Source organism: Magnolia sinica, chromosome 8, assembly GCF_029962835.1.
Source record: "Magnolia sinica isolate HGM2019 chromosome 8, MsV1, whole genome shotgun sequence".
Taxonomy (NCBI): domain Eukaryota; kingdom Viridiplantae; phylum Streptophyta; class Magnoliopsida; order Magnoliales; family Magnoliaceae; genus Magnolia; species Magnolia sinica.
The window spans coordinates 80,278,464-80,306,219 of NC_080580.1; the positions used below are offsets into that span (position 1 = coordinate 80,278,464).

General features: G+C 40.0%; 1 pseudogene; it reads right to left on the minus strand.

Annotated features, from left to right (window-relative positions):
- LOC131254335 (wall-associated receptor kinase 2-like) overlaps positions 1-13,180 on the minus strand; it is a 31,208-nt pseudogene extending 18,028 nt beyond the window's left edge.
- Between the last annotated feature and the right edge of the window lie 14,576 nt (positions 13,181-27,756).

Below are 27,756 nucleotides of genomic sequence, written 5' to 3' on the forward strand. Positions count from 1 at the left end.
ATTGTGATGTATTCGAGGCCCATGGGCGAGGCTCAATGAGAGGTATTCGAGGCCCATGGGACTTGGCCCATTGAGATATATTTTTGGCCCATTTGGTAAGGCCCAATGAGATGTACTTCCAGCCCATATGTTGTGGTCCATTGTAATTTATTTGAGGCCCATTGGTGCGGCCCACGTATTATATTTAAGGCCCATGGGTCGTGACCCGTTGAGATGTATTAATGGCCCATGTGCAGGGCCTACCTGTTGTGTATTTATGGCCCTTTTGGCATGGCCCATTGAGTTGTATATAAGGCCCAATATGATGTATACTCAGCCCATGTGTTGGAGCCCGATGTGATGTATTTATGGCCCATGTGTCGAGGCCCGATGTGATGTATATGTGGCCCTTGTGCGAGGCCTTGGGCTCACTTTATGCTCGGCTCTATGTGGGCCATTCCTTGGAAACAATGTTGGTTAAACGTCCACATTGATGGGCAATGATGGTTAAATGTCCTCATTGTGACCTTCTCTTAGGCCGATTTCAAGACCGATTCTGATTATCGATCGATTCTGATTGTCGCGACCGATTGTCGATTCTGATTATCAATCGATCCCGATTGCCGTGGCCAATTGCCAATTTCGATTGACATGACCGATTTGCCGATTCTGATTATCGATCGATTCCGATTGTCGTGACCGATTGTCGATTCTGATTATCGATTGATCCCGATTGTTATGACTGATTGCCGATTCCGATTGACGTGACCGATTTGCCGATTCTGATTATCGATCGATTCCGATTGTCTTGACCGATTGCCAATTCTGATTTACGTGACCGATTTGCCGATTCTAATTATCGATCAATCCCGATTGCCGTGGCCGATTGCCGATTCCGATTAACGTGACCGATTTACCGATTCCAATTGTTGAGGCCAAGTATCGAGGCCGATTCTGATTTGTTAAGGTCGAGTATTGAGGCCAATTCCGATTGTCGATGTCGATTGTATAGGCCGACTTTAATTGTCAAGGCCGAGTATCGAGGCCGATTCCGAGTGTCGATTCCGATTGTTGAGGCCGATTTCGATTGTCGAGGCCGATTTCAATTGTCGAGACCTATATGATGTATATGCGACCTGTAGTTGAGGCCCATTGTGATGTGTATTTGGCCTATGTGATGTATATGTGGCCCCTGTTTAAGGCCCATTGTGATGTGTATTCAGCCCGTGTTTAAAGCTTAATGTGATGAATATGAGGTATATGAGGTATATGTGATGAGGCCCATTGTGATGCATTTGAGGGGTAGGCGATGGAGTCCATTATGATGTATATTAGGCCCATGTGAGAGACCCATCGTGATGTGTATTAAGCTCTTGAGTGAGGCCATGGGTCCACTATATGTTAGGCTCTATGTGGGTCATTCCTTGGGGCAATGATTGGTTAAATGTACACATTATCGAGGCCGATTGTTGATGTCGATTGTTGATATTGATTATGAGTATGTGACAACATAACATCATGATACATGCCTATACGCATCATCTACATGTTTGTTATGAGATATGGTTGACCATTTCATATGTCATTGGGCAGGTTGTTATGAGACTCCCTGATAGGCGAAGGCTATCTCACATGAGCGCACGGTATGTGCAAGATTAATGCATGACTGGATTGTATGACTCACGCATCTTGCATTGTGTGTTGTGATTACTGTACGCCTTAGCGACATCAGGGCCGTAGCCTCTACAGGCATATCGTGGATGGCCAGATGGGACACCGAAAATGTTTGGTTCGAACATCGAGCTGCCATAGATGGCCCTGGGTGAAAATCCCTAAACCCTCTTAATACCAGAGGACGCCCCAACATCTAGACCGAGTGGATGTATATGAGCGTATGAGGGCCGTATACTAGTAGGTCACGTCTCCCACTTTGACGTGGTCGATTGGGAGGGGGTGTGACCTTACCCGCCTGAGTGAGGGGGCAATATCTAAGTTGAGTTTGACTAACTTGAGGAATGGGTCCACTATCGACGAGCCGGGCCCAATATTGGCAGGCGGATAGTGAGGTCTCTTTCACTTACCCAGTTGTGAGCTCGGATAGGGGCGGCAAGCTGGCGTAGAGTGTAATAGACCCCGGTAATGATCCCAGAGATAAACAATACTGATATGTGGACTTATTGAGCAGGAGTTGCATATTCATTTATTCACTATCCAGTCGGGCTGGTGGTGCGCAACTATTTGTTACGTGTACATTTGCAATGGCCAGGATTTCGGTTGGGGCGCGTGACTAACCTGAGATCAGGAGTTTACCACATTGAGTCTGACATCCAAATTAGGTACGAGACTAGTTTAGATAGAAGTCCCTTGTGATGGACCTCATAGCCTGCAATTCTACGTACTATCATCCTGACTTCACACTCCAGCATGATTATTCCATTCGCACTGCATATCGCATTACATCCACGGCATATGGCATTTTGAGTTACTATACTTCTGCATTTATATGACTTAGATAAGGCTAATGGTATTGCATTGCATCCTCGATATCTGATATCTGGTTTATTGTGTTTCCGCATTACATAGCCGATTTACATTACTTTCTCAGTATATAACATTGACTTGCTATGTCTTTTCACCTCATATCTTGGATGAGGTTAATGATATTCTTATGGACTTGTAGTATTTCCGCTTACTCTAATATCGTATGATTCATGCCAAAAATTTTGATATTATATGATTAAGGCATTGTATTGAATGCTTGATACTTATCTTGTGCACACACTTACACCACCCTCTAAGCTTTCTATAAGCTTATGCATTATAGATGCGTGCAAGTAACGATTGGATGCAGTTGAGCTGGGGCAAGAACGTGCGGCAGAGCTTCTGGAGATTTTATTATTTGCATGTATTTCCTTTTTAGTATTGTACTCAAATATTAGTGGATGTGTGGTGATGATGTTGTTCTTATGATTTGGGTATACTTGTGGTTATGCTTCTTATGAAACAAATTCATATTGAAAATCTTCCTTATAAGATCCCAGGATCAGAATCTGGCGTATGAGAGTTAGGAGCCGAGAATGGGGTACTACTGAGGCTATCGGCACCGGATTCGACAATCGTGAATTTTTTAGCCCAGTTTTCGAGTGTGGGGCGTGACAGTGGCTGAGCGGATGAATCGGACTCTCTTGAAGAGGGCCTGATGCATGTTAAGTCATGCAGGGTTGGGTAAGAACCTATGGACTAAGGCCGTTAACACAACTTTCTATGTAGTGAACCAGTCCCCTTCTAACGGTATACATGCTCTACCTCTTGATCACTTCAAAAACTCACTTGTGATCATCTGTTTACAAAACTAACCGTACACCCACTTACATACACGATCAGAGTACTAACCATCAAGTTTTTCTATTTTTAACATATCATCTGACCATCTATTATGTTGGTTGATATATGTACATTTCCTTAATTAGTTTGGTGAAAATTCTTATTCATAATGATTTAGATACAATTTTTTTTGTAAGAATTACTTATAAATGTGCATATAACCATGTAGAACCATTAGATTTTCTAAAACTCTTATATCAACAAGAATTACGAAAATGTCATTAACCTATACCCTTGAATTCTAGATCACATGGTTCCCCATTATCCGTTTGATGTAAAATTTTATATCACACTTATGTATCATAAATTAACCGTATATGTCAAATTTCGGCCCTTAAATCACTATAAAAGTAACCCAACTGACAAATCAACCCCTTAACCGTTAATTTTGGTGTCCATCAAGTGAAGAAACCTCGTGGGTAGTCATAGAAGGATATTTTCCTTCATATGAATGACTTGGATTGCTTATCATATGGGCCAAGTGTGAAATATAAAGACCTCATTTTGGTAGGTTTTTCCATAGGTACGAAGTTATCCTTTCAAGGCCTATCAACTCCTTATAAATCTGGATCTACCGATTTAACCACTTCCTTCCGTCCATCACAACTCAAATTTGGACCACACTCTGGTCTCATATGACTACAAGGTTATACAAAATTTGGACCTCGATCTATGATCCTACACCATTGAAAGTTGAAGTCAGTTCCTTCATTTTAGTACAAAAGGTGAAATTTTATATTTAGGCTTTTTCCACCATCAATCAAGCACCAAATTTTTTCCAACCATTTTCCTATCCTAACTACATGGAAGACGGAGTGTGTACGAGAAGCATTGATGGAGCTATGATGCAAGGCATAGATAAGAGAAGAGGATAAGAAGCTATACATTTGATGATTGAAGACATGGTGGAGATTATTATATTTGATGCCTTTAATCAAGTTTCATGTTTCCTTTTTCGTTTGGAATTCTTTGTAGTTTCCTTTTTCGTTTGAGATGGGATTCTTCCCAGTTTCCTTTTCCGTTTGGAATTCTTCCTAAGGCTATATATATGGGTGTACACAGGATTAGAAACCATTCTTAGGGGTTTTCAAATTCATACAAGTGGTTTAAAGGGTGTAGCAAAGGGTGAGATTTGAGGTTGTTCAAATCGGGTAAGCTCTTTCCCTTTGTAATTTTTCTTTCATAGTGTTCATTTGTCGCTTTGTGTTATGGTTTTTTTTTTTCGAAACGGTTTTCCACGTTAAATCGATGTGTTCTTCCTTTGTTTGGTGCTATTGGATTGCTATCCTAAATTCATCTCTGTGTGTTTCCACGGTTCCCCAACAGGATGAACATGATGAGGTCGATCACCATCTTCCTCAGGGGATAATTACTCTGAATCCACGGAGCTTCTTTGGATTCTTCACAGAGATTCCACGAATCCACGACGAAAAATAGAACATAGAAATAAATTCTAATAAATTCGAAAATAAATTGATTGATGATAAAATTGAATTTACAATCCTTTAAATAGTGATATCAAACATAGGAAGAAGTTTTAGAATCAAACTCCAACTCAAACTCCCTAAAAAATGTGACTTACTATAAATAGTAAACTTATTATTTATAAATGGTCATGATTTCTACTAGACTTCATGGTTTTCGGCCAAAAGTAGTAAGTATCAAATTTGGCCTAATCGCATTATTCTCTTAATTTTTCTAAGCCTTTTTCATGTTGGGCACAACTTCTAAAGATCAAAGGATTAAGAGTTATGATAAAACTAAAACTTACTAAACTCACTATAAATAGTAAAAACAAAACTAAAATGGACTTTTGACCATCAATCTGATGGAATCTCGCAAATCACGCATGGGCAATCCGACATAGCAAGGTTGTTTGGCTAAAGTAGCTTCTTCTATCTCAAAATCATATATTGTACGTCGATAATGCATTCCGCGGGTTTGTGAGATACTCATGTTTTAGGGTTCTAACAGTCTTGATCAGTTCCGCCTCCATCGGGCCTTCTAGTTCATCTTAGCCATGAAAGTTTCTGCGACCCATTGTACATGCATCATATATTCATTAAAAATTCTCTCTCTCCGTTATACATGCATCATATATTCATTAAACTCTCTCTCTCTCTCTCTCTCTCTCTCTCTCTCTCTCTCTCTCTCTCTCTCCTTTAGTCTAATTAGGCTAAAAACCGGAGCTAGTGTTCTCCACCTTTCCACTATTAAAAAAAAAACTAAAAAGTGGAGGGATATTCATTAAAAAACAAAAAACCTATAAATGACACCAGAATATTCATCAAATACTCATTGACTTCATAACAACTTAAAAAGAAAAAGAAAAAGAAAAAGAAAAACCTTGAAAAAAAATTAAAAAGTTGAAATAGAATTGAATAATCGACCATCTGGATGAATTGACCGATATTAATTCAAATTGAGTTAACTCGACTGAGTTTCCAATCGACCAGTGAGTAGAGCTGGGCAAAAAAGACCCGATCCGGTGGATCCGACCCGACCAGACCCGATCTGACTCGATCAGAACCGAACCGACGGTCTGGATCGGTGCGGATCGGGTAGCCTCATCTAGATCCGAAATTTTTTCGGGTCGAGTTCGGATTGGCCATGATTTGACCCGACCCAAGCTGAAAACCCGATCCGAATGGATCCAGACCGATCCGATCCTACCCGATCCGAAATAGTTTTATTGAAATTTCTATTTTTTCCCGTGGTATGGTCCGCTTGAGCTTTGGATATGCATCAATTTTGGGTTCAATGACTAAAATGATCTGCAAAAATGAATAAACAACGTGGATAAACCACATGCATTCAAGGTGGGCCCAACAGAGTTTAGGGTGTATAAATGAAAGAGGAATTGCTGGTGTACCATACACAGCTGGGTAGAGAGACAGCTAGCTGGCTATGCACCTAGCTGTAGGTACGTGTCGTGCCAAGACGGTTGCGAGTTGTACGAACAGTTCAAAGGAGATCAAAGTTATATGGCCCCACGGTGATGTATTTATTATATCTACACTGTTCATATACATTTAGAAATCATTTTAGAGCATTATTAAAAAAAATGGATCATATCCAAAGATCATCTGGACCGCACCACAAATAGCAACAGAGAGTAATTTTCACCTTGAAACAATTTGTAGGGCCCACCATAACGTTTATTTTCCATCCAATCTGTTCATAAGGTCACAAAGACCTGAATTAAGAAGAAAAATAAATTTGAAATTGATCCAAAACTTCTATAAGACGAGTGACCTTAAAAAGAGTTTCAATGATAGACGTTCAATCCCTACTGCTTTTTTCAGTGTGGCCCACTCGATAGTTAGATCTATCTTATTTTTCGTCTCAAGACTTAAAACAAATTTGCTAGATGGATGGACGGTTTTGATATAACACATACACCATTATCAGACCCTCTTAACATGCTAATGTAAATAACTAAATATATTATACACCGCACTAGACTTTCCTTCACAGCAGCACGTTACTGCTGCGTGACTTTCACGGCACGTAACCAGTGCCTCAAGCTCCGAGTTGTACGAACGGCTCAAACAAGATCAACATGGGCCCCACGATGATGTATTTATCATATCCATATCGTTTACCTATTTTTCATGATTATTTTATAGCATTTGTAAAAAAAATTGAATCATATCTAAAGATTAAATGGGCCACACTGAAAATAGCAGCGAGGATAATGATATTCATCGTAAAAAAATCCAAATTCGAATAGGATCATATCCAATCCGATCCGACTCGGTTTCCTTGACCTAGTCGGACTCGGTTCGGGTCAGACAAACCATGCACCAGATCTGTTCGGGTCAAATGTCCCGGACTCCGTGCCGGATCGGATCGGATTCGGATCTACCCATGCAGATTTCGGATCGAATCGAGTTGAACCGAATCCGGTCCGACTCGGTCCGATGCCCAGCTCTACTAGTGAGCTCTTGAGCTATTATATTCATTGGAATTGAGGGCTTACCCATAAGAACAGCGAATACCACACTTTTATTTTTGGTGCAGTATCTTTTATCATTCTGAAGCACGCGGTACCCCTTTTTACAGGAACAATGGTAACCTCCTGGCGAATTTATGTAATTATGTTGACAAAGTTTCTTCTCGTGATCCTCACCACACTCGTTGATATCTACAAACCAACCATCACAACCAACAACAACAAGTCAGTAATTTACATCACACTAATGGGATAGTTAGGATCCTTGGATCAGAGTGACTCTTTGGATATACTCTTTAGACTTTCTAGTTTATATCTAAACTTTAAATTTTAAAGTACTACGGTTCGTCGACTTGTCCATTCCAGCTCATTTTCCGTCTGGGAACATGCCCCAGAAAGGAAACATCGTACCTTGACACCCTCCTGGGAGATGAGGATTCACCCCAAACCAGAGAGCAATTGCTATTCTTACAGAGGTCCATTCACTACAAGAAAGTAGGCCTTTAGCCTCAATTTTTTAGCCTCGGTTCAAAAAAAGGAGGCTAAATATGGTTTTTAGCCTCGGTTGTAAAGGAACTGAGGTTAAAAATTCACTTTTTGCCTTGGTTGATGAGAAACTGATGCCAAAACTCTGCCCTATTGCCTCGGTTGGTGAGAAACTGAGGCTAAAATTCTGCCCTTTTGCCTCAGTTGGTGAGTAACTGAGGCCAAAAGTCTGCCCTTTTGCCTCGGTTGGTGAGCAACTAAGACTAAAAGTCTGCCCTTTTGCCTGGGTTGATGAGAAATTGAGGCCAAAAATCTGCCTTTTGCCTCGGTTGGTGAGAAACTGAGGCCAAAAGTCTGCCCTTTTGCCTCGGTTGGTGAGCAATTAAGGCTAAAAGTCTGCCTTTTTGCCTCGGTTGTTGAGAAACTGAGGCTAAAAGTCTGCTCTTTTGCCTTGATTGGTGAGAAACTGAGGTCAAAAGTCTGCCCTTTTGCCTCGGTTGGTGAGCAACTGAGGCCAAAAGTCTACCCTTTTGCCTCGGTTAATGAAAACTGAAGCCAAAAGCCGGCCTTTTGCCTCGGTTATTGAAAACTAAGGCCAAAAGTCTACCCTTTTGTCTCGATTGGTGAGAAACTGAGGCCAAAAGTCTGCCCTTTTGCCTCATTTAATGAAAACTGAGGCTAAAAGCCTGCCTTTTTGCCTCGGTTATTGAAAACTAAGGCCAAAAGTCTACCCTTTTGTCTTGGTTGGTGAGCAACTTAGGCCAAAAGTCTACCCTTTTGTCTCGGTTATTGAAAAATGAAGCCAAAAGTCTATCCATTATTCTTGGAAACTCATTTATGGAAGTGGGCCGAAAAATTATTTCTTGAAGACGTCTATCATTAAAGCCTTCTTGAGGCTACCAAACTCATCACGGTGGGCCACGGTAAGATTTCAAAGGTAAATGGTCCCATTATCACTGATCCATGCATTATGGCCCATTGGAGTGTTGAATCAGCCTACTATTTTGGGTCCCATTCCAAAATAATCTGTCATAAGAGATGGATGGAGCAGATGCCATGTCATGGTGGGCCCTATAGAGACCGTTGGTTCACTGCCCTTTTTGCCTCAGTTATGGAAAACTGAGGCCAATATTGCCCCAAACACGAGCTGTTATACTGAGAAAGTAGCAAGGGTACTTTTGACCTTGCGTTTTCGTTATTTCCTGTAAAGCCCAGCTACAAAAGCAAGCCACCATTCCTCTCACTCAGAGGCTTTTCGGGCAAAATGTCTCTCAGCGAGTCTAAGCAAGTCTCCCAAAACCCTCATTTCTCTCGATTTCTGCTCGAAAATCACCATTTCTTTCTTTAGTTCCAACCATTTCGTCGATTGATGGCGAAAGGAGCTTCAGAATTCTCGTTTCTTGGACGTGCAGGTTGGTACTGCTCTTATTCCCGCATTTTCTCATTAAATCTCGTCGAAGATTGGATGTTCTAGCTCTCAATTTCATTTTTCTTGATTTGTTTGGAATTTCTTTGCTGTTTTTCTATTTTTTCTCGATCGAGAACCCTAGATCGTCTGGTTTAGAGAGGAATGCAGAGATTTATATATATATATATATATATATATATATATATATATATATATATATATATATATATATATATATATATATATATATATATATTTTGTGGAATTCTGTCGGATTCCCATAAAGAAGACCTTTGCGATTTCCTTGTTTGCAGATTTTGATTCTTTTAGCATGTTTTCGAGTTTTTTCTAGTCGAAACCCTGAAAACGGAGATTTCACATGGAAATTTCGTCGGCTTTTTAAAATGTTAGGAAATTTTTGCTTACTCTTGCTCTTGATTTCTCACTTTCTTTTTTCTTTTAATGATTTTTTTGTTGCTATTTTGAGTTTCTGTTGATTCGGGACTTTAGAAGTGGAAATTTAGAGAGTGGAACTTGAAATTTTGCGAATTTCTTTGGAAATACTTCTCATTGTTCTTATTTTTCATTTTCTTCATTTTGATGATCTTTTCTGTATCCTTTGTATACATTTTTTCCTATATGAGACCCTAAATTTTCAGACTTGGAGAGAAGAATTTGGTTTCTAATGGCAGTTAGGTTTTAAAGACCAGTATATTAGGGGTTTTAAAAACACAGCACGTGCACTCCTTAGGCACAATGAAGACACCTGAATGATCGGGTCTTCGCTCCTGCATTTGATGCCCCCTGCAAGTTTCGGTAAAATGCTATTTGGCATAACTCCCAAACTAGGCCTAGTTCTTGCATTACCTCAGTGACGAAAATGCCCCCTCCAATTGTGGACATTTGCCACTGGGACATTTGCCACAGATTACCAGAGGATATAATACTGGAATTTGGTTCCGTATCCTGTAAATCTGTAACCGGATTAGGATTTTAGGTGAAATAGGTTCAGATCTTAGTACTGGAAAAAAATCTATTGTTTTTTTCCCTAAAAATTTGAGTCTCCCTGTTATCTAGATCGGTAGATAAACGGATTAGTGCTTTCCTAAAAAATCTCACATTGTAAAGAGCTCGAAGGATTGAAAAATCTACTCCAGCACCATCATATCATTGCAGGGATTTTCTTCATCATTGGCGTGGTGCTAAATGCAGCTGCTTAGAACCTTGCCATGCTCATTATAGGAAGGATCTTCATAGGGTGTGGAGTCAGCTTCGCTAATCAGGTCTTTTTCTAGTTTCACTTCCGATTCCTGGGGCATGACCATTTTAATCCCCTTTTGTAACCACGACATATGTAGATTCCCATTAAAATGGCATTCACCATATTTTGCTAGCAGTGTCATTACTAAGATCAAGATTCACGGATTTTTGGTGCAACATAATATCTATAAGTCTGATAATTCATTGTTGAATACATTCCGATGTTTCATTGGCAGTTTCAAGTTATTTTTTAAAAATCTTTTTCTTTTCTTTTGTTTTTGTTGATTGGCTGGTAAGCAGGGTTCAAATCTGAGACCTCAATGTTGAAATGCACCCTGTCTACCATTGATCTACTGGTTCAAATTCTTGAAGTTTTGCTACCATCTATTTTTTATTTTCCTTTTTTATTTTCTTGCTGGTAAGATCTTTTTTCTGAATGTTGTGGATGCTTATATTCCTTCTTGTGGCAGGTTCAGCTGCACAGTATCCGTTCCTTGGTAGTTAGCTAATTTGAATCTGCAACAACAAGTTGCTGAAAATAGCAGCTATGTTGATGTTGAATTCATCGATCCTGTGATTATGGCCATTAGCAGAGGAAAGCTTCCACTGCATGCCGATGACGCACCAGATCTCTCCCAACTACAGCTCCATCATGTTGGCTGATTTCTCTGAGATGGACCAGAGGCTTCAGTTGTTGCAGTTAAGATCTAGCAATCTAAATTAGAATTCAGTGATGACGGTTGATCAAAGCTTCAGTTGTTGAATTCTTTTTTTTTCCCAGATTTCTATTTCAAATAGAAACTAAAATTTTAATTTGAAAAGTCGGTGTGATTCTCATGTTTTTCTCAATGAGTTGTTACTTTATGAGAACAAAAATGCAAGCCATTTGATCAAAGGCCACTGAATATGCATAGGTTTATGAATAGGTTAAAATAAATGATTTAGCCTCAATTATTAATAAATGATGTTAGAAATTGATTTTAGCCTCAATTGATGTCAACAAAGGTTAAATCTATCTTTAGTCTCAATTTTGCCTTAGTTATCTAAACTGAGACTACAACTCCCATGGCTAAAGGCTTTAACGTCGGTTGTTGAGAACCAAGGTTAAAAATAGATTTAGCTTCGGTTAGAGGCAATTGAGGCTAAAATTTGGATTTAGTCTCGGTTGAAAATGATAGAGGCTAAAATTTTGATTTAGCCTCATTTTGAGAAAATTGAAGCTAAAAAGGTTTTTAGCCTTACTTGAAGAACCAAGGCTGTAAAAGTCATTTTAGCCTCGGTTGCTAAAACTGAGGCTAAAGCCTTTAGCCACCGGGGTTTCAACCCTGGTTTGATAACTGAGGCAAAACTAAGGCTAAAGGCTTTAGTCTCAGTTTTTAACCATTTTAGCCACAATTTTGAACCGAAGCTAAAGCCCTTTTTTTCTTGTAGTGATTTCAGCCGTCTGGTATATCTGAACTCCCATGTCCCAGTTGAGCACCATTGAACGGTTTCGCTTCTATTCCAAAATTGATACCGTTTAGATCTGATGCATAGAAATTAAATACCTTTTCATCCATGAGATGGGCCATCAAGGATGGGCACCACGTGATGGACGATCCTTACCTCATAAGATTGGATTGGACCCAAGTTACAGTAAAGATTGATGATGGGACTTCGCATTGGATAATAATAGTCTTAGAAAGGATTAAATATCATACCTTGACACCCTTTAGGGAGATAAGGATTTCCTTGGTAACCTTTCAGAGCAATTGCACCGGTAACCCAGACCATTAGCCGAGTTGTAACAGTGGCTATTCTCACTCACGCAAGCGAAGGTGGCCGAGTCCTTCTGTGCGATCTCACATGATTCATTTCTGATGGCCCAATCAAGCACCACTGGAACGGTTTTGCTTCTATTCCAAAAGTTGAAACCTTCCAGATCAGATGCTTTGAAGCTAAAAGCATTTTGATCCACCAGAAATGCGTAGCTGCACGGGTTGAAAGTCGAGACATTTGTATGATTATAGTAGCTATAAACCTCCACCTGGAAACTCTTGAAAGACTTTGGGTTAGAGGTTTGGCAACATCCTATCCCGGAACAATATAATCACCGTCGATCACGCTGTCATTGTTGCTGCAAAATGAGATACAACCACTTGTGAAGTTGCGGCCCCATGAGCAGCGATGAAAGCCTGGGTATCACAAACGATGGCCGGGAATTTGTTATGAGTTTCTGAGAACGTGAACAACCGACTATCGGCCAAGTAGGCCCCACTGATTTCGTTGGACTGCAATTCTCCTGTCTTTTTGTAACAATCCCAGCTTATGTCGCTTGAAATTCTCATTAGGCCAGACACTAATGATACGTCGAGAACCTCAAGCTCACCCTTGAACGGTTTTGGAGGGTCATAATTAGTAACGTTGCAGGTGATATTGAAGCCTCCGACGCCAATGTTGCAGCTATCGCCGATACCAAACGGGTAAGGAATGTCAACATTACCGCATTTGTCGGGGCAGCCGGGCTTGGCTGTTACTAAAAGTTGTGATGCTAATCCTTCTAGTGTTGTTGCTAGCCAGAAGAGCATAAGCAACAAATACAAAGCCATCTCTCTCTCTCTCTCTCTCAAAATATATCTGTGGAGTGTAGGTGGGAGATGGTAGCTATAAATAGGCCATCCATCACTCAATCCTAGGCCACACTTGTTCCAAGCTTTTACCAGTGGGGCCCACGATTGATTGGTGGTGACCGTTGATTTGACGTAAGCTGGGTTGGCTATGGGGCCATACCCAAACGAATACGGATCGGAAGATGGCAAAACGTGGAACGATTCCCGCATTCACACCAAAAGCTTAGGAAAGGAGTCCGTCGAAGGTCTGTGGGATCCGCATGTTTTTGTGAAATCCACTTCGTCCATCATTTGTTTCATATTATATTAGCACTTATTTCCAAAAATCAGGCCCATGGAAATCCAATGTAGATCACACCACAAGGAAAAGTGACGACTGGATGCATGCATTTGAAAGGATTTTTTGGCTGGTGTACCGGACCCCAGCTGTATAGCTGGTGTACGTGTCGTGCGAAGATGAGCGCCGACGCTCCTCGAGCCCGAGTTGTACGAACGGTTCAAAGGACACATGGGACCCATAATGATGAATTTATATCCACACCGTTCATCCATGTTTTAAGATCATTTTAGCGCACTAGCCAAAAAATGAATCATATCCACAGCTCAAATGGACCACACCAAAAATAGCAGCGGTATAATATTTTCACCATTAAAAAATTTGTAGGGCCCACCATAACAGTTTATTTTCCATCCAATCTGTTCATAAGGTTAAAAATACCTTTACAAAGAGGAAAAGAAATTTTCGTGTTGATTCAAAGGGTTTCAATGGTAGAAGTTCAATTCCCCGTTGCTTTTTGCAGTGTGGTCCACTTTATCTCTAGATCTGTCTTATCTTTCGTCTCAAACCTTAATATCCGCTCAAAAAAGAGATGGGTAGTTTGGATATAATACAGACCTCATGATGGGACCACAGAACTTGTTGGCGTCGATGCACCAGCTCTGCTCCGCTGCCTTTTTTTTTTTTCGTGTGTTAGAACGGAAGCGGATTGGCTGGTGTACATCACACCAGTTATATAGTGCCCCATAGTGATGTATTTATTATATCTACACCGTTCATCCACTTTTAGAGTTCATTTTAGAGCATTTTCCAAAACATGAATCATATCCAAAGATCATATGGACCACACCATAAATAACAGCGGAGATAATGATTTTCACTAGTAAAAAAATTGTAGGGCCCACCAAAACGTTTATTTTACATCCAATCTATTCATAAGGTCACAAATACCTTAATGAAGAGGGAAAAATAAATAAATTTATATCGATCCAAAATTTCTGTGACCCAAAAAAGGGTTTTAACGGTAGAGGTTTAATTCCCCACCGGTTAGGGTTGAAACGAGGTATCTTCACTTAGTCTACCACTTGAGCTATGGATCAGGGTGTTGATGAAACTCACCTTATGAAGGGGTTGGATGACATATAAACATGACCGTGGGTCCCCCGGAATGATTCAAAGGTTGGCACTTCCAAACCAACTGTTACTCATGTTGTGGCCCACTTAAACTTCCCGTTTGCTTGATATTTGGAATAAAATGATGAAGGAACCCTTAAGAGATGATGGACAGCCTAATGTTACATAGAAATCTGGTGGGGCCATAGACCATTCAATTTATATTTAGGTTGATTGTTATAGAAATAACTTGGGTTGTTAAAACCGAAGCAAAATAATCCGCAATGCGGGCGGTTTCAATGACATGGGAAAGACAAACTTCTGTGAGGCCATGGGACCTACCTTAAAGTATGAGTTGTATATCTACACTGTCCATCCGTTTTCCCATGTCATTTTCTGCCATAGTCCCAAAAATGAAGCATATCCAAATCTCAGGTGGACTACATCACTATAAAAAGTGGTGATTTAATGTCCACCGTAAAAAAAAATTATGGATCAACCTTATATTTGTTTTGTTTTTTTTTTTTTTCCATCATCCAGGTGTATATGACATTATCAACAAGGTATGTGTGACATCATCAACAGATTGGATGGAAAATAAACATTATAGTGCCCTGGGAAGTTTTTATTGGTGAGTGTTGTTAGTGCACTGATTTTTGTACTTCATTTGTCAATCAAGTGAGTCCGTATGTCACATAGTGGTTGAGCCCTTGAAAAGTGATTACCGAAGACACAATGAAGATAAAGCATTAAGGAGAAAAGAACATTTAAAAAATATGCTTTATAACCCTAACTCTTAACCCAAAACAATCATTGACCTCTAGATGATCTAGGCTAAATAAGAAAACTTATTTGATCATCCCTTAGCTTTAAGAACACATATAGATCATGATAGATAAGGCTAAAAGAGATGCGAAGTTACTATGAAAACAAACACCCAAAATAGCAGTTTTTTCGATGGTTCTTCGATCCCATCGAGCTGCTATCGAAGGGTCATCGATGGCATTAAAGGCCCACTTGTTGGCATCGATGATCAAGAATTAGAAATGTCCAACAAGAATTCATATTTATTTATGAATTTCTCGATGCAATCAAAGCCAACTTTGATTGCATCGAAGGTTAAGTTTGATGACATTGATTGAGAATCAGAAATGTCCATCAAGAAATCACATTTCTTTCTGAATTTCTTGATGACAGCGAGGCCACCTTTGATGACATCAAAGGTTAAGTTCGATGACATTAAAGGTCCGTTAATGACATCAAACAAGTCAGATATGTCCATCAAGAATATTTGATTTTCTCGATGGCATCGAGGTAGCCTTCAATAGCATTGAAGCCTCCTTCGATGACATTGACATAACCGTTTCCTACCCATTTTTTGATCGTTGGAACTCAAACTTTTTATAAATGGCATTTAAAAAAAAAAAATCATCAGCTTGAATTCATTCCATGAGAAAATATACATCCTTTCAGGAGGGTCCCAACAAAAAGGATCGGACCACTCCCATCATATAACTTAAGCTGCACAAAATTTGCCAAATAAGGAAAAGAAACGAAAGCAGGGAATAATCTGTTGCTACAAGTACTGTTCCCTAATTGTCCCAATGCCAATATTATCAGTGGAAATTAGACCGCGCACAAGCCTCGGAAGGGTAGTATGAGAGTTATACAGCTTATTTGGGCATCCCTCACTAGCCATCCTGGCTAAAGCATCCGCTACCGAATTTCCCTCTCGATAAATGTGACTAAAATTGAGGTTTAAAGATTGTCGATAAAGGTGAATTTCACCCAGGTTGTACCAAATGTTCCAGGAACTGGGGCTGCGGGGGTTATTAATCGAATTTGCGATGGTCTTTGAATCAGTCTCCACCAAAATGTTGGATAGGCCCAAGTTGGCGCATATCCTGATTCCATCTAACATGGCTCGGGCCTTAGTAGTTGTGTTTGTAGGATGACCATAGTTTCTATGAAAGGCAAATATGATATTGCCATGGTGACCCCCCCCCCACCCCCGGACTCGGATTACCCCTCGAGGAACCATCAACGTTCATCTTAAGCCATCCATGAGGGGGCCTTGACCATTTAACATTGATAAATTTTCTGGTTGGAGAAGACTGTGCTTTGTTTAGCCTGAGAGCTTGAAGAGTGATGAGGTCCGTCATGGAGTTCCTATCTGGGGCTGAGATGGTTGAGCCGAGTTCATTCAACCAACAGTACACCTTAAAAAGGATGTGGGTAGAGCACATTGCATTACCTTCAAATCGAGCCTGATTTCTGCTGATCCATATTTCCATATTATGATACTAGGGGCAAGACCAATTAGATAAGAAGTTCTAGTTTTCTTACTAGCTTTGGTCGTCTAGAGTTGGATGCGTTGAAATACTGTATGATTAGGAGAATTGGCAATGCCAAATAGTCGGCTGAAGTGACTCCAGATCTGAGTTGCAATCTCACCCTGACTGAATAGGTGGTTCTGTGTTTCCACGTTACCAGGTGTCGAGGAGATGGTGACCATCTGACCCCTGTTCTGCCTGGTTTGGAACTGGGCAAATGAAATAGCACGAACCTGCTGAGTGGTAGATTTTAAGGGCTGATCTGCTATTGGGCTTAAAACTTGCTGTTGTTGGCCATTGAGGAGGATACCTACCTGCAATTGGTCAGAAGTCTGCTGGTTTCCTTGATTGCTGGCGTCATTCTGTAAGGCTGATTGTGATGAGTAGGGCTGCAGTTCTGCCGGGTATTAGTTGCGGGAGGAATTCTGCCTACAACACTCACAGCGTGATGCTAACGGAATGCAACGTCTCTAAACTGATTGGTCCACCGGGACGGCTTCATGCATAACTTTCCACACAAGGATGCTCATTTTCGGGGGAAGAGTTTTGTTCCAGGTCCATTTGGTCCAATGGAGAGAAGGAAGACGATGCCTGATGCCATTCTAAGCTGATTTAACCGAGAACTTACCTGATGCGGAAAGATCCCAAATAAGTCAAGCCTGTCAGTTATAATAATAAGGAGAGCTGTGATCGTCTGCATTGCTGAAAGGCTGAATTTCGCTCAAATTTCGAGAAGCAGGTTGAGCAAAGATGTCTTTAATTGACACTTCCTATTGTTATAATAGAAGCTTAAGTGAATCCATGTTCATATCTCTCACCCAAGCCTCTATATCATTGAGTTCTAAGCAATCTTCCTTGAGATTAACACTCTTACGATGATTTCAACTTTTACCTTAAAGATGTGCTTGAACTATTCCATTTTCTAGAGAATAAATTTAAGTTGTTTTAGCATACCATTGTTTAAATTTTTTAGAAGACCCATGTAGGTGAATCTCCTAGGTAATACAACTTCTCATTAGTTGTAAGAAATTCAACCAACCTCCCATCACCTTGGTCACCTCAAACGATCATCATATACAAAGTGTCACGCTCCAAATTCGGAAAACGGGCTCACAAAATTTCCAATCGTCAAATCGGGTGCCGACAGTCTCTATAGTGCCCCATTTTCAGATCCCAGCACTCACATGCCAGATTTCGATCTTGGGATCTTAGAAGGAGGATTTTCAGTATGAATTTTTTTTTTTTTTTTGTAATGGAGCATAACCACAAGCATAACTAAGTCACAAAATAACATCACCACATATTCACTATATCAAAAACTTTAAGTATAATGCGGAAAGGGAAATACAGGGTGATTAAAAACTCTAAAATAATCCGACACGTGCTCCTGCCTCAGCACTGCTTGAGCCAACGACACTTGCACACAACGGTCGTGCATAAGCTTACAAAAGCTTAGAGGGTGGTGTAAGTGTGTACGTAAGGCAAGCGCCAAGTGTACAATATCAGAGAAATGCGAAAATATGCGGTAAGTCCATGAATGCTATCAGCTGTACCCAAGCTATATGATGTAAGACATGAATGCTATCGGCCATACCAAGGCCATGCGATGCGAGGCCTATATAGCCAAATGTCATATGCGAGACGCAAAGCAATCATGTCAGTCCTCATCAATTAGCTAAACCACACTATATATGATTGTGTTTGTGATTTTTATTTGTACGTTTGTTTAAAACCTCCGATAGTGAATCTTTAGATGTTGCTAGTTAGCATATCACACACACACATATACACTATTATGTTATAAACTAGTTGCTTATTTACAAATTAGTTATAAACTAGTTAGCACATCCCACACACACACTTAAAAAATGAGTTACATCAAGATTATAGTGGGCCCAAAGGTAGGCCCAAATGCCTGAATTGACTGTCATCATGGAAACTGGAGCTGAATTTTTTTTATTTTTATTTTTTAAAAATGAAAATAATTTAAGTAGCGGATCCATTTCGTATGAATTTTCTCTTTGGTAAATTATTTCTAAACCGTGAAATTTAGTATGAATCCAAAAATTTCAGTTTGATAAAAATATATATTAATTTTACAAAGTACTAATGTCCTAACATGAATTGGAAAATGGATGAAACAGGCGGATTTGTCACAAACGTCACATTGGCCCCACTTAACTTCCGGTGCTAGTAGGACCACACTGCCTAAAGCCATGGGTACAATGATTTCTAACCATGAAACCGTCCTAGAGCTTGTCATGATGTTTATTTGTCATCCAACCTTATAGAGAGGTTGCATAGACCTTGACAATGGGAAAAAACAAATATCAGATTGATCCAAGAATTTTGCGGCATCTAAAAGATTTTCAATGGTAGACATTCAATCCTCTCTATTTTTTGTCGTGTGGTCCACTTGAGCTTTGTATCTGACTTATTTTTGGGGCCATGCCATAAGATAATCTCATAAAGAGGATAGATGGTATAGATGAGAGACATACATTATACATTATGGTGAGTCCCATAAAACTTGGTGTTGTCGACCCGGTGGTGTGTGGCACACCACGCAACTTTTCGTAACTAATTACCTAGTATAGAACACGTCACCAGACAGGTACTGTGTTAACATGGCAAAGTTTTGTAAACTCCACCATGGTGTATGTGTTAGATCCACACCGGCCATCCATTTTTTTCAGATTATTTTAGGTGATTGTTAAAAAATAGGTTGGATTCAACGCTCAGGTGGTCCACACCAGCAAAAATAGTGGGTATTAAATGTCCGTGATTGAAAACTTCTTGATGCCACGTAGGTTCTGTTTCAGGCTGATATTTGCTTCTTCGGTTCATCCAGGTCCGTGTGACCTTATTAAGATTTTGGATGGTAAATAAACATCATTGCAAATAAACAACATGGTGGGCCTTAGGAAGGTTTCAATGGTTGGTGCCATCGCTTCCATAGCTTTCTGTGGTGTGGCCCACTTAAGTTTTGGATTAGCCTCATTTTTCATTTAATGTCCTACCATTATCTGAAAAGTTGAATGGACTTGTGGATATTTGCCACATAAATAAAAGGACCCACAGGACTTTACCATGTAAAAATGAAGTCGATTCCAAATCACGATCAATTACTGAAGAGGAGGGGCAAAGTTGCCATTTTCAGAAGAAAAAAATTTAAGGGAAAGCCACTCATCGCATTCGGATATATTACTTTACAGCTTTTGGCCCATACACCACCTCCGAATTAATTCAGTGTTTAATTTATATTATAAATTTATTTTAAGTCTATTAAACAAACATCCAAAATAACATATTAAATATCTGAAATCTGATTTTTTAGATTTCAAGAGCATAATAAGTGGTAAACAAACAGCCCCTACAACTGACATAGGCAAATTAAGTGAGGCCATGACCGTGGGCCGTGGGCTCAACTTGATGTATGTGTGGTAAATCGACACCGTCCATCCATTTTTCCGACTCATTTTAGTGAAGGGAACAAAAACTAAAAAAGATCAAAATTTTCACTGTACCACACTACAGGAAACAATGGTGATTAGATGCCTATCATTTAAAACGTTTTGAATCAAGCTGATATTTGCATGTCACTTCATTTAAAACGTTTTGGATCAATCTTACCAACAGTTTGGATGGCAAACAAACAAACATTACCAGGGGCCTTATGAAGTTTTTAATGGGGTCATTAAATCACTCAGTTTCCTGTGTTGGGGTACCCTTAGGACGGAATCGATCCATGTGGGGGCATTGTGGGGCCATCGTAATGTATGGGATTTATCTATGCGGTTCATCCAATTTTTCAGATCATTTAATATAATAATTCAAAAAAAGGAGGTGGATTAAAGGCTCAGATGAACCACACCACAGGATGCTGCATTGATAATGATTTCTACTGTTGAAACCTTACAGGGGCCACCGCGATTTTTATTTTCCATTCAACCTGTTCATAAGGCCATAGAAACCTGGATGAAGGGAAAACACAAATTCCAATTTGATCCAAAAATTTTGTGGCTTCCAATAAATTTTTAACAGTGGGCGTTCAATTGTATGAACCACTTGAGCCCTCATTTTTTAGCTCATACCAAAAAATGATATGTACCAGGTGGATAAAACACACACATCACGGTGGGCTCCACGTAGCCCGACGGGCCCGACCGATTCGGTTCAAACGGGGGTAGGACGCAATCCGCTTCCAACCGGATAGATGGGAAACGGATTGGCTACTCCCCCTGGCACCAGCCCCCTGGGCTGATGGTCAGTGCTCTGTGGGCCATACCATGATGTATGTGTTTCATCCATTTCGTTCATCCATTTTTAAAGATCAACTTTGGTCTTAATCCCAAAAATTAGAGGTACATAAATCTCAGGTGGTCCACAACACATGAAAACAATAGCGATTGAATATCCACCATTAAAATCCTCCTGAGGCCCACAGTACTGTTTATTTGATATCCAATCTGTTGATTGGATCATACAGGTTCAGAAAAAACAAAAATCAGCTTGATCCAAAGCTTTTATGGCCCCCAAAATGTTTTTAATAGTTGACGCTCATTCAACACTGTTTCTTGTAATGTGGTCCACTTGAGACTGGGATATAACTCATTTTTGGTCTCATACTCTAAAATGATCCGTGAAAAAATATTGACAGTATGGATGAAGCATATACATCATTGTGGGGCTCACAGAGCACCGACCATCAGCCATTGGCTGGTGTAAGGGGGAGTAGCCAATCCGTTCCCGTATAGATATAGTGGATGTCACACAAAAATCTCATCAGTGGGCCCACAGGCATTCGGGTTACGTGTGTCTAGAGGTGGGCATCGAGCCGAGTCGAGTCGAGGTGGGCCAAGCTTGGCTTGGCTTGTCCATGATGTACTCGAGTTCGAGCTCGAGCTCGAGCTTGGCCTCAAGCTCAACATTGAAGCTTGGCTTGTTTGCCAAAGCTGTCGAGTCGAGTTCGAGTCGAGCTAGTGGTTCGAGTCGAGTCGAGTTTACCTCGAGTCGAGCTCGAGCTTGTTGGGTGAGAGAGTAATGGATTCTATTCTTGATCCTCCTCCATTGATAAAAAATTCAAAAATCTTAAGAGAATCAAAGCAAAACCCGATGAAAAAACTAAACAAAGCTTCGAATTGGATGAGGAAACCTATAAGAACCGATCTGTTCTTGATCTTCTTCCACTAGCAGAAATCCAAGTATCAGAAAAAAAAACAGAGCAGAACATAGATCAGAAATCCAAGTAAAGAGCTCTAGCCAATTAGATCATTGGATTTCCTTGAAGCTCTAACAAATTTGAGAAGAACCTATCTCAAATTTCATGGGTTTCTCACCTAAGAAGTATATCTCAAGAGATTAAAATCATACTATTGTGGAGTTGAAATGAAAACTAGTGGTGGTGGTCGGGGCGGGCGTGTCGCTGGCAGTGTGCAGAGAAAGAGAAGAAAGGGGAAGGGAAGGGGGTGCGTGCGGTCTGGTAGAGACTCCAGGGTTTGTTTTTTATTTTTTTATTTTTAAGTTTAAATTTAAAACTTATATTAATATTATATATATATATATATATATATATATATATATATATATATATATATATATATAAATATAATAAATATTATGTACATATTATATGTATATGAGTCGAGTTCGAGTTCGAGCTTCGAGTCGAGTCGAGTTGAAATGCCTCATGGTCGAACTTGGCTTGAACTCAACTCGAGCTTCAAATAATTAGCTTGGTTTGGCTCGAATCGGCCATTCAAGCTGAGTCAATCTGAGCTAACTCAAGCCGAGTCGAGCGAGCTTTTCGAGCTAGCTTGACTCGTGAACAGCCCTACGTGTGTCACAGGAAATCGGGCGCGGATTAGATACTACCCCCGTGTGTTCGGAGCTCGAGACAGGTGGGGTCCCCGAGAGGGCGAATGAGGGGCCAATGTGACGTATGAATTTTATCCATACTGTCTATCTATTTTAACAAATCATTTTACATATTAAAACATATAATTGGGAAGATCCAAGGCTTAAATTGACCACAAAGTGGGGATTAAATTCCTACTGTTGAAAATTTCTTGGTGCCCACCAAAGTTTTGGATTAAGATAATATTTATTTTTTCACTTCATCCAAGTTTATATGACCATATCAATAGGTTGGATGGCAAATATATAACACTGTGAATCCTAAAAAGGTTCAATGATGGGCATCCTTAGTACCACTGCTTCGTGTGCTCCACTTGAGAAATGGATATGCCTTATTTGGACCATTATTCTAAAGTTGTATGGAAAAATGGATGAATGGTGTGTATAAAATTCATACATCACGGTGGCCATTCAGTAGTACCTAATTCGCCCACCAGGAAATCCACGTGCCCCATTTTCGCCGCAGACCCGAGTACAACATAGGTCCAGTTCCCGTTGGGTCGTGTGCCATCCAAGCGAGCATACGAACTACTTTCCCGGGCTTTCAATTTTTACAAGTGGACCCAGAAGCGGTGTTTACAACTATTTGTCCATTGCTCCCTAAAAAATCTAGCCCGAATGACGGTCCATCACGTGAATGGACAATGGATGGAAAATTTCCAAGGTTGGAATATTCCAACCCTTGGTTTTGAGGTATTCTACTGCATGTCAATGTGAACATATGTCTCTTTATAAGTCATTGATTGAACGGCAACCATCTCCATGTCTAAAAGGCTTTTACTGCAACTTCCACAATGGAGTTGATCTGGATCGCCAAACCATAGACCTCACATGTCACAAAGTCTTATGCAATGTGGTTGCATAGAAAAGTATAGAGCTGGGCATCGGACCAAGTCGGATCGGATTCGGTCCAACTCGACTCTGTTCAAAATCTGCAAGGCCTGATCTGAATTCGATCCGATCCGAGACCGGGTCCGGGTCATCTGACTCGAACCTATCCGAATCCCTATTGGCCTGAATCGGTCCGAGTCCGACTCGGTCAGGAAAATGGAGTCGGATCGGATTAGGCAAGGTCCGAATCGTCCATTTCATTATTCGCACTGTTTCTTATAGTGTGATCTACTTGATTATTAGATATACTTAAAATTTAACATCAATCCCTACAACCATCTGAAAAAGCTTATGAACAGTGTGGATAAACCAAAAAAATTTCAAAACGGGCCCCACGTAGTTTATTTAGTGGGATAAAATAACTCAGTATGAAATGGGCTTCTTGAAGAAGCTTCGTACTACTGGCTATAGCTGACACCAGCTATACAGTTGCTCTAGCCTGTCGTTTGTACATGAACTCGTAGTGGTTACATACGAGCATGGGACATCTTAACATTTCCCGCCAATGCATACTAATATGGAAAATCTGAGCCGTGAAGAAGTTGGGGCACAATACAAAGATCATATCCATTGTAAGGATAAATGTGGTCCACTGATCACACAAGCCACACCACCAAAATCAATGAAACCTACTTATTTGATTCAACATTCATGTGTGCCTCACATAATGAGTGGATCAGCCAAATTTCTAAGTAGAAAATCTTCATATTGTGACCCATCTTTTGAACGGCTCGGATTTTTTATAAATATGACACGTTGGCAGAAAAGATGGAGCTATATGTAAAAGTTCACATGCTTCTCCTCATCTGTTGGGAGACTTAAACCGCCACTACAGCTCTAGGCACGTGTCGTGTGAAGACGAGCACTAACGCTCCTCGAGCTTCGAGTTGTATGAACGGTTGGAGATCAAAGTTACATGGCCCCACAGTGATGTATTTATTATATCTATACCATTCATCTATTTTTAAAGATCATTTTAGAGCATTATCCAAAAAATGAATCATATCCAAAGATCATTTGGACCACACCATAAATAGCAACGGAGATAATGATTTTCACCGTTAAACAATTTGTAGGGCCCACCATAACGTTTAGTTTCCATCCAATCTGTTCATAAGGTCACAAAGACCTTAACGAAGAGGAAAAACAAATTTCATATTGATCCAAAACTTTTGTGAACCCAAAAAGGGTTTCAAGGGTAGAAGTTCAATCTCCCACTGCTTTCCGTAGTGTGGTCCACTTAATAGTTAAATCTGTCTTATTTTTTGTCTTAAGCCTTAATATGATATTGCCAAATGGATGGACGATTTGGATATAACACATACCTCATGATCAGACCCACAGAACTTACTAACGTTACACCAGCCAATTCGCTTTGTATACCAGCCAATCCGCTTCCGCCAACTTGGTCCGATTGTGAAGACTACAAGCTGTAAACAGCTGTATGCAAACCATTCAATGCTGGCTACGACTCTCTTTCTCTTTCTCTTTCTCTTTCTTTTGAACACAGAGAGATCCCGTAGAGCTTCAAAACTGAATGGCAGATAGAGAGAGATATAGAGAGAGACAGATATAGAGAGAGATAGAGAGATAGAGTTGGGGGCTCGGGTGTATATTGAGTAGGGTTTTTTGGTGCCAAACGAAAAGCCAAAGATGGATGGGCGGAGATTTTATTGAGAAAGAGAATTTTGCAAAATAAATGGATATTTACATCTCGGGTCGGGTCGGGTCGGGTCGGTTCGGTTCGGACCCTTTCGGTCCGGATTTTCGGATCGGTTCTGTCTGGATACACCACTATCCGAACCCGACCCGAAAAATGATCGGATCTGGATGGACGGACTCGATCAGGGCCGATCTAGGCCGTCGGTTCTGTTCGGAACGATACCGAGTCGGGTCGGATCGGGTCCAACATGCCCACCTCTAGAAAATTGTACATGGAATCTCTATACAAATTTCGACCAGAAGGAAAATGACTAGGCGGAGAATCTTTAGACTGAGTCCACTTATGCGCTAGGCTTTATATGTTGGTTTTCCACCGAATGAAAATCGGTGGTCACTCTTCAACCGTACACATAACATGGTTGTATGGCAATCCTGGCCATCCTAATTAACGACCCAACTGTGGATGGAGCACCACAGAAAAATTACACTGATAAGATATTATTAACCATATGATTCTTTTCGTTTGAATTTGGACCACTCAAGTTTTACTTTAACAATTCATTTATTAGTCACTATTATTATGATTGCTTCATCATTTACAGCATGGATAGCTGGCCATTGGAGCCTCAGGTGAGGATGATGATCCTCCACTTGCTTTTAAACGGTTGTAAACTTGCATAGGAGTCTACGAAAGTTCTTCTAAGAGAACGAAGAAAACTGGTGCGATCCAATCATGAAGGGTAAGGAATCCTTCATTTTCTTGTCCACGTACGAGGACAGTTTACATCATTCAGTGAAGTCTTCGAAGAATTTTCACGTATGAACACGTCTAAATGGCAAAGGAAGCTGATTGCGTGGTGCGCCACACCACCGACCTCAGTGGTGTGTTGACGTCACCAAGTACTGTGGGCGTCACCATGATGTATGTGCTATATCCACACCGTCCATCCATTGTTTGAGATAATTTTAGGGTATAAGACCAACAATCAATTAGATTCAAAGCTCACGTGGACCACACAACAGAAAGCAGTGGGGACACTTACATCCGCCATTGAAAATTTATTAAGACCACAGAAGTTTCGGATCAAGCTGATATTTGTGTTTATCCTTAGTAAAAGTCTCTGTGACCTTATGAATAGGTTGGATGTCGAATCAACATTATGGTAGACCCTAGGAATGTTTCAACGTTGTGTGTCATTGTGTACACTAATTTTTTCTAGTGTGGTCCACTTGAGCTTTGTATCTGCCACGTTATTTAGCTTATGCCCTAAAATGATCCTGCGAAATGGATAGACGGTGTAGATAGAATGTATATCATCATGGTAGGGCCAACAGAGCTTGGTGACATTAATACATTACCGAGATCATGCAATGGGATTTAGAACACATACATCATCATGGCGCGAACAACTGTAACTTGGTAACTTGGTGAAGTCACTACACCATCGTTGTCATGCAATCAAAATCCGATGGCAAATGGGTTGGATGGGGCCGGAAGGACTCTTCGTAATAGACTTTGTGCTGTCGGCTGTTATAAATATGAATATACGCATGCATTTTTTTCATTGGGTTATATTGATATTTTAAGGCTACTGTTTTTACATTTGGATGTGTTTATTTGGCCATGATTAGTTATCATACTGAGCTGTGGCCATTACTCAATATATAGATTAATGAACATTGAGATTCATATTTTTGTAGCTTCAGTTGATTCTAGTGAGTTACATTTGATGAAGGATACACACCATATTGGCCCAAAAATAAAAACAACCTATATTTGGCATTCCATCTCCATTGTTCCTATGATGTGGCCCACTTGAGTTTGGATTTGGCTGAATTTTAGTTGCAAGGCTTAACATGGAGCATCAAACCTGATGGATGGAACTGATCTCACATATACAATGTGGTGGGGCACAAAAAATTGGTTGTTTTACCCACTATGTAAAAAAGAGTTAACATGATTCATGTCCTCCCAAACCCTAAACTCCACTCGCGATGGCTTTTCTCTTTATTTTTTGGTCATTTTTATCTCATAATGACAATTCTCTTTCTTAGTTATTTCTTAGAATATGATATAGCTCCTTTCTCTCTATTTCTTATTCATCTTGTCTCGAAATGAGAAATCTCTTTCTTAGCTATTTCTTATAAGAAAATGATATGGCACATTTTTTCTCTCTATTTCCCTTCTGTCTTCATCTCATCATGACAGATCTCTTTGTCAGCTATTTTCTCATAAAAGGATATGGCCCATAAGTAGTTATCGATGAATTGACAATTTCAATTATAACTAATTTGATATATTCCACATTCATATATAAGAGTACACTTATGTTTCTACTCCACTCCACGAATATGATATTTACTGTCATTTCTAATACAAATATAGAATCTATCGATTAGGAATAGAAATAAAATCAATCATTTAGATGGTTGATTCCCTTCACTTTTGATCACAGTAGTTTTACCAATTTGGAAAATTTTTA